Source organism: Nothoprocta perdicaria, unplaced genomic scaffold, assembly GCF_003342845.1.
Source record: "Nothoprocta perdicaria isolate Ctin4 unplaced genomic scaffold, notPer1 scaffold_28, whole genome shotgun sequence".
Taxonomy (NCBI): domain Eukaryota; kingdom Metazoa; phylum Chordata; class Aves; order Tinamiformes; family Tinamidae; genus Nothoprocta; species Nothoprocta perdicaria.
Genome location: NW_020455510.1, coordinates 1,328,549 through 1,337,047, shown reverse-complemented (window position 1 = coordinate 1,337,047; position 8,499 = coordinate 1,328,549).

Below are 8,499 nucleotides of genomic sequence, written 5' to 3'. Positions count from 1 at the left end.
GATGTCTAATGTTTAATAAAGAGATATGAGTATTTATTGGCAGTCTGGTTTTGGCTTATGCATTTTTTTCCCAAGTTTACTGACACTCCTCTTACTTTCCTTACAGCTCTGCACACAGAGTATGTGTGCACAGATGTGTTTTCTCCATTCACCTTTTTGGGATTTTGGAATGCCAAATACTTAATGTGTCATTTCTGGCAGATAGTCCCGGTGATGAAAGAGGAAAGGAAACGGACTTGAAAAAAGTCGCTTGCGCAGCACATRCCCAATGACACAGCTGTAGAGAGTTCTTTCTTTTCACAAGAGCTATGTACCATTCTTCATGCTGCCTCAATTAATACAGGAGGAAACATATTTTTCTTGGGCCTTGAGAGCAAGGTTTGCTAGCAGTGTAATCAGCTAGAGTAGTGTGAGTGATTGTGTGCCAACTTTCTTTAGCCTCCTGTATACGTGGCCCAATTAACTCCATTCTTCAATCATCTCTGCAGGTGGCTATCTGGTCTAAATGAGCCCTAAAATAAGTGGAACTAGTGGCAGGAGTATGGAAATACCTTGAGGTGTAGGAAGATTTGTGTATTTCTGCATAAAGGTCCTTGATAGGCCATTGTGGCAACTGCTATCTGAAAAGAAAAGGTAACTAGTGAGCACCTGTGCTCTCTTCTTGATTGCTGGGAGACTCTGAAAAACCTTGGTAAAAGTAATTAATTCTAAGTGGACTCCTAAGTGGATTGTGCTTATTTGCAAAATGGTTCAGTTGTTTCCATGCTGTGCTCTCTGTGTTTTTTGGACTCTAACTGTTGGTCAGGAGAGGTCCATGGGATGGGAAGGAAGCATGAGGTGAATGGTCTGATGAAAGATGCTAACTGCAGATGGCAGAGTGGGAAGAAGTAGATCTGGGGTGCACCGAACTGGCAGTCAAAGCCCTGTGAAAGGAGACACATCTTGCAGTGGCACCTGACAGAAGGAAAGCGACATCTGCAGATCTTGTGTTCAAAAYGTTCATAAATTTTTAAAGAAGTTACAGCCTGCTATTAATTTATTTCCACCTCAGAATGTTTGTTTAAATATTTAGRCTGAAGTGTGAACAGTACTCAAATCACTTTCTTCTCCAGTATTTCATATAAATTGTTTAGAGCCAAGAAATGTATTTCATTCCCTATATCTATTCTCAAAGTTTTCAATAGAGATCTACTTGAGCTCAGTATATCATCCAGAGTGTCAGAATTGAAACTGGAGTAGATGAGATTATTTGGGACCTCTAAAACATTATGCCTAAGCCAAACTGGGATCTTATCTTCCTTATGTGCGTATTTTTGCATGTACCTTTGATACCTGGGTACTTCTGTATTGAATTTTTTTTGCATAGTATAGCGGTGCTGCCAACCTAAAGAGGAATAATCTGGCACACCAACTGAAACTGGGAGAAATGGTCTTGAGAATTTGTAAAGAGGAGGTTGGGTTCCTGATTTTTATTTTGCTAACACATTTATGATACACGAGGGCAATATAGCTGCTTTGTAGCACTGTTCATTTATCTATCAAAAGATAGTGAGTGGTGTGAGTTGCTCTGCATTGCCCATGCCAGGCTACCTAAGAAAGTAAGGCACACATACATGAATATGTATATCCTCGTCTTGATTATGTGCATTAGTATGTATGCTGATATTCTGCCCTTCTAAAGGCGATGGATCCAAGCTTAATAAAAAAGTGTTCTTTTATTTGCACAGCTTTGATTTCATCTGCATAAACACGGAAAGGAACATAGATTGGACCATGTGGGTAGCACCGGCTCTTGGTTGCTTTTCACCACTTCTTGGTTGCTTTTCAATTTTTCCCCTCTCCAGCATTGCCGGGGATCCAGTACCTTAATCTTCCCTCAAACTCCATATTGTTTTTGTGCATAGTGTCCCTGGAGAATTGAACTGTGGTGCAGCCAGCTCTGTGAGAAGCCTCACAAGGGCGCTGGGGGTGTTTCCTGCTCAGCATGGCTGGGACAGTGCCTGGATGCCAGGAATTCTGCCCAAGTTATTTAACTGCAGCAAACTGGCAGCAGCAAACTGAGACAAAAGCATGAGTGCCAAACAAACCTTGGCCAAAAACAATCATCTCTTAGCTAAACCTTTAATTCTTCTGGGGAGTTCAAGGTCTGCTGAGGGCAGTCAAACAACAGCATTCAACAAATAAGGCAGCTGTCTCCAGCTGCACAGTCCCTAAGTGTACATGTCTTACAGGGTAGTTAAAACTCCCTGAGCGAGTATGGCTGTTTTTATTCTATTATTTACTTTTAAAAAGTGGATTATGCGTATTATATCTCCTTTTCATGTATATCTAACAGATGTATGATTAATAGATAAGACTATTACATAGATTGCTTTTGATTTTATTTAAGTTGAGCAGTAGCACAAAACTGAGCATTCCTGGGAATCCTCACACTAAGTGCAAGTTGCATTAGGATTGCAGTGCATTGAGCTTGTGCACAAAAAGGAGCCAGCTCTAAAAATCTTCAGATTCATATCCGTAGTCTCAAAGTGTCTTGGAGGCATTTCTAGAGCAACGGAAATTTTTGCAAGTGCTGTATTTCCATGCAGTGAGAAATTAGGAATTAGGCATCAGGACCAGTTTCTATTAGCCCATTTCTGTCTTTAGGATAGAGCAGTTTCCTTCCTCCCTTCATTTAATTCCTTTGCTACTTTGCTACTTTGACCTTCACCTGTATTACTTGCTCACTGAAATCCTCTAGGGAGGATCACTGTCTGCTCTAATAAGCTGGCTGTCACTTTACACCAAGCATAAAGTGTTTCATTTGTTAAATGGGACAGTAAAAAACATTGCCTTTTTTTCCCATCCTCGTTTTTCTTGTAGGTGAAAGTGTTTTGTTTTATATGACTGGAAGTGCATGAAATGGATTTGAAGCTGGAGATTCAAGTGTCTTGAATGAAGAATGTTATGTAAGATTTTTCTATTTATCAGTTGTACTGAAATATGATCAGAGTAACAGCACAGAGGCTGCTTGCAGAGAAGTTTCTTGTGTTTCCAGTGGTAAGATAAGGGATACCCTATATAAGGAATACACTGAGAATTTCTCTTGATTAGAAAGCTACATAGGAAGCTATGGAGAAAGTAAGATTTTTACACTGAGCTTTTGGCTGCTGATGTAGGGTCCAACACTCCTCTGCTTGTTGTTGGGAGCTTTGCCATTGACTTGACTGCTAGCAGGATAGCTTTCCTCTGTTGCAGCTTCTGTTGCACTTATTTATGCTCCCCTTTCACTTCTGTTTTGTGCTGACAAGCACAGCCTCTGTTTCTCTACTACCTCGCACTGGTGAGTTAGCTTTTTGCTGATAAGCTCAGAAGGTATCTGGGAATGGGTTTTCAGGAGTATTTTTTCTAGTGCCTTTCATACAGGAATCTCCTACATAGGAGAAGAATTGCTGAGGAATGAGTTGCCACCTAATAAAAAACCTTTTGGACAGTCAACATCAGGTGATTTGGCCAAGAAGTATGAACAGCTGCTTATTTAATCAAAAATATAATCTTGAAATTAATAATGTCTCAGACTGGAATAAATTTTAAATATATTTCCTGGTAAATGGTTCACTGATCTATCACTGCTGTTTTGCTGATGTCCTCAAATGCAGGAGCAAATAAACAGCTCTGAAACATAGAATCTGGAGGGAAAATTCTGAATCTGCTGAATCTGTTGATCTTTCAGACTATCGATGTGTAGTTATGATTATATACTATTCACGTGAATCTTCATTTGCACTTAGAAACTTCAACAGCAATTTTACAGCAAAGAATTAAGGATGCAAATTTGTATTGATTCACATTTATAGACTGATTTTCTAGCCTTTAGAAAATGGGGGACCCTTTCTAATTTTTGTTCAGGTCTAAGCTTTCTTCTTTTACTGTTTAAAAAATCTCTCACAGATAGAGATGGGCTGCAAGAGCTGTGCTCATAATGGTCACAAGTGGAATGCTTGCCAGGTATTTCTGGGATTAATACATCCCACACCTGCGAGGCCTTGCACTGTTTTCAGGCCAACAGCAGATTCTGTAAATTCTGTAATAAATACTTTGGGATAGTTACACATCTTCTCAATTTATATATCGATCCTCCTTTCTATTTCCTTTCCCTAGGCCCCCCAAAGTGTTTTCCCTTTTCTTCCTTGCCCCTTAAACACTGTCCAAGCTCCCATCATCTGGCAATCAAAAAAAGTGTAAAGCTTCAGTATCAGTATCTCCAGAGTCACTGTATATAGCTAAGATTCTCTCATATTGCATTTATTCCACTCCAGCAAAAGTAAGGATTTACATGATTATTTGCAAAATAATCTGTGGGACCTGATGCATGGTGCAGAAAGGTCAACAATGAAATAGGATTGTGTTCTGTGAACTAGTTCAAGCTGATGTAACAGTAGGTTGTAGCTCCTGTGAATGCATTGGTGTTGAAGAGCTGTAACATGACAAAAATAGGTTCTTTGTTTTGGTCTGAGTATCACAGTGATTGTTTTGTACGGATGTGAAAGCAAAGACAGGATATGCTCCAAGTTGCCAGATCTACTATGGAGCCCTTTGCCAACGTGTTGCCTGTTCAAAATAAGTACAAAACACCAGCAGCACTGATGCTGTTTGGTAGCAGTTATGAACTTGTCACCTCTATGTAAGGAGGAGAGAAGATATATGTCACTTTTCTCTCAAAATGAATATCACATTTCTAGTGGATCTGGATTTTCCATGCTCTCTTCATGAGGATGGGTGGAAAACTAACCACCATCTTTATTATGATACCTAGCTGGTTTTGGCTGGTTGTAGTTTCTTGTCTAAGCTAAAGTCAAAGGCAGGAGTTCTCTAGTTGCTAAGAAATGTTTATGTTCTTAAAATGTTAGCCAGAATAGAGGAATTTGTAAAAAGGAGCCTATTTCAACTGTCTACAGAAATTATTAGAAAACTGTTTTAGAGATGGAAGAAATATTTGCTCCTACAGATACATCTCCTTCCTTCCTTCCTTCCTGCCTTCCTGCCTTCCTGCCTTCCTGCCTCCCTCCCTCCCGCCCTTCTCTCCCTCCCTTCTTCCTTCCCTTCCTTCCCCTTTCTTTCTTCCCTTTCTTCCTTTCTTTCTCCCCTTTCCTTCTTAGAATCTAGCATTTTTTGTTGATACATGAAACTCTTTATGTTGATCTTCTTATTTGTTTCTATTTTCAGCTCAATTTTGTCAAAACCTGAGCACAAGAAGCTACGTCACAACATAATAGTAAACAAAATGTATTAAAATCAAAACAAAAACATTGTTTAGCACTGTGAATTCATCTACTATTTGCCAAAGGCATACTACAGCCTAATGGGCTTAGAAAATAGAAACATTAAATTAATCAGATCTATTTCCATGGAAAATAAATGAGGCAATTCTTATCGCCTGAATAAATTGTTCCTTTCGAATATTGTTTTGCACCATTATTGCTTCAAGTACACATTTATGTAATCTCCTAATGAAAGGACTCTATAACAGCCAGCATACACCGAGTATGGAAAAAGCTGAAAATTCCCAATTCCTTTCAAAAGCAAATGCAGTGTATCAGAAAGGAGAGAAGAAGGAGGGAAAACAGTAAAGAGCTAGAACTCATTAYTTTCAATGAATAATAAGAACAGTGAGCTAGCTGGGGGAAAAAATCTTATAAAAGGAAATATGTAGAGAGTTTTTCACACTGCCTGAAGTTTTTTGTGTGTGTGTGTGTTAAAAATATATTCAAGTAGACTAGAGCTTTTTTTTCTAGTTTAAAGTACTTTCAGTTGTTCTCCCCCTCAGCGTGCCTGCCCAGGCTCCTCCAAACTAACACTGAGGGAATGGACACACACGTAATTGGTTTGAAGAAAATGAGATGAGGATGCTAAAGAGGAAATAAGGTTGCTTGAAGGCTGAAACTGATCCATCACTGTACTGTCTTGTATTAACTCACAGGCTTTAGTAGCTATTAAATATACTAAATATAAGCAACTATAACTGTAGATTTTGGAGAAATAATGAAGAGCAACTTTCTGTGCCAAATTAATCTGTTTATTACTTGTTATAGATTTGACTCCATAAACAAAGTGCCTATCAACAGAGATGAGATCATATCTCAAAATCCAAACTCTGTATTGAGTCCAGCTCTCCCTAAAACAATGCCTGCCTCTCTCACACCTGGCTCTTTCTAAAAGAGGATTTCAGCTCAGTGCCTTTTTCCTTGCTTTCTTCTCAGCAAGCATCAGCTGCCCAGAGAAAGCACAAAGGACACAGACCAGAGTCTTCAGAGCAGAAGCTTGCAGTTTTTCCATCTCTTTGATTCATTGAAACTAAACCACTTCACTCTTCTCCCCCACCCCCCAGTAAAAGGAAAAGTATATTTGAAACAAATAATTCTTAAACTTTGATTACTATGGAATGTAATGGCCTCAAACTGGGGCCAAATTTTGTTCCCCCTTGTACTTACATAATGCTAGTACTTACGGTAGTTTGTAATCACAGTACAGGCTATCATTTTCCCCTTTTAAAAAGCCATCATTTCCCAATGCTAAATACAATACCTGAGATACTGCAATTATGCCCATACTCAGAAAGGGCAAATAGCTGTGGCACATCACATATTGCAATGTGGTGAGCATACAGAAATATATTGGGGTTTCTGTGTTTACTGTTTTTATGGAGCCAAATTTTCCTGAGTGTCTGAGGAGAGAATACTGTAATGCCTTTCCAATAGAGACTATAGTTCAGCTATTTTTTAACTGATGGATAGATAYGCATGAGAAGTTAGATATCACATTAATTGTTCCAAAATAAGTTAATGACATGCCTAGACTGTCATTTAGTCTGAGGCACATGTGAGAATAGCATCCAGGAGTGCTGCAGGACATTGTCTGATTCTAACTAGACGACAGTCTCAAACATGTAAGTTAAAGCAGATGTGCAATGAGACCACTTCCTATAGGAACCATTAAAAAAAAAAAAAAAACAAACAGCAAGTAGGCTGTAAAAATTGTGCTGTGTTGGATTTTTGTTTGTTCTGAGTTGTTCTTTGACTTCCTGGAATTTGCAGAGTTTAAACACAAACTTTGCACCTGAAAGCAAAATAGAAATAAATCCCTATATTGCCTGGATGTCATGAGTTTGCTATTTATTTTTTCAGGCAATGTGCAATCTGCATATGACACACTGCAAACTGGAAGATTTCATCATTGCATGGTCTCTGAGACACTGGGTTCTTAGTGGTTTTAGTGTTGTGGAAGCTGAGGGATATTTACAAATGGATTTGGATGTATAAGATCTGCTGTAAAAATAGATGCAATTTTCATATAACCTTACACAGGAGATTTATGAGTTCTTCTGCTTTTTACCAGAGAATTAACTAGGGATGTTAAAAGGGTTATGTCAATCTCCAGTTTGCCAAAAGCTGTAGGGAAAAACTACACTAAACCCCTGTAAGTTAGATAGCTTTCTACTCTTTTAGAGTGAATATGTCAATCTTTTTGGTGTTTTAATTCTTTTGTTTTGAACTGAGATTTGCATAGCTGTGTTGATTCACTGGTCATTACAAGATCATTGTTATTTGGCTTGTATATGTATTTTTAATGTTAATAGAGATACATGCAGATGTGAGAATAATCATTCAAAATTTTGATAGCTTTACTAGGTAGAATGGCCAAAGGCTTTTGCTTTCCTTTTTCTCCATTCTCTAAAGAGGGGAATCATCTGTGCTTATTAAACAATAGTGTTGATTCGGGAAAGAAGTGACTAAAGCAACACAGAAACAAAATCCTAAGGTCTGGCTATGACCATTATTTGGCAACTAATCTAATATAGGAAGTCCTCTTTCCTCCTTCTAAGCCTTTTGGAGTACATGACTTGCCTGTCTCATATTCAGTCTGCATTTCCATGTCTGAAATATTTTAACGATCTAGTTTCATCTGTCTTTGCCTATTTTGTGGCTTTGCTGAATGCTCGGCTTGTATGCAAGAGGAGACTGCAGCCCCTTCCCTACAGCAACAATACTGCTTAGGACTCTCTCTTCTGAAAATCACATATGTTGTTTTACATGGCTTCCACTATAASCTGTAAAATGTATCTCATGGGAACTAGCAAAAGAAATCATAACAGTTAAAATATTTGTCTTGATGGCAGTGTTCACAGTGTATGTGATATCAATAATAATGTGTCCTTTTGATATCAAGAAATAAAAAAAACAGAACACAATTTAAAGATTTTATTTTGTAGTTACTTTAGTGCTCTTTTGAGATGTGTGATTCAAATGAACTGCTCTGCAAATTCAATTATACCATTAATTACATTTATGTTTATGTGAAAAATATTTAAACCAGAAATGCTTTATTAGTAAGTTTATTAAAAAATCAGTGAATGTGCTATAATAGTTACACAACTGATAAAACAATGAAAAACGCTGCATAGTAAAAAACTGTTGTTAACTATGACTGAAGGATGATTTACTTCTGTAGAAATGTATGCTC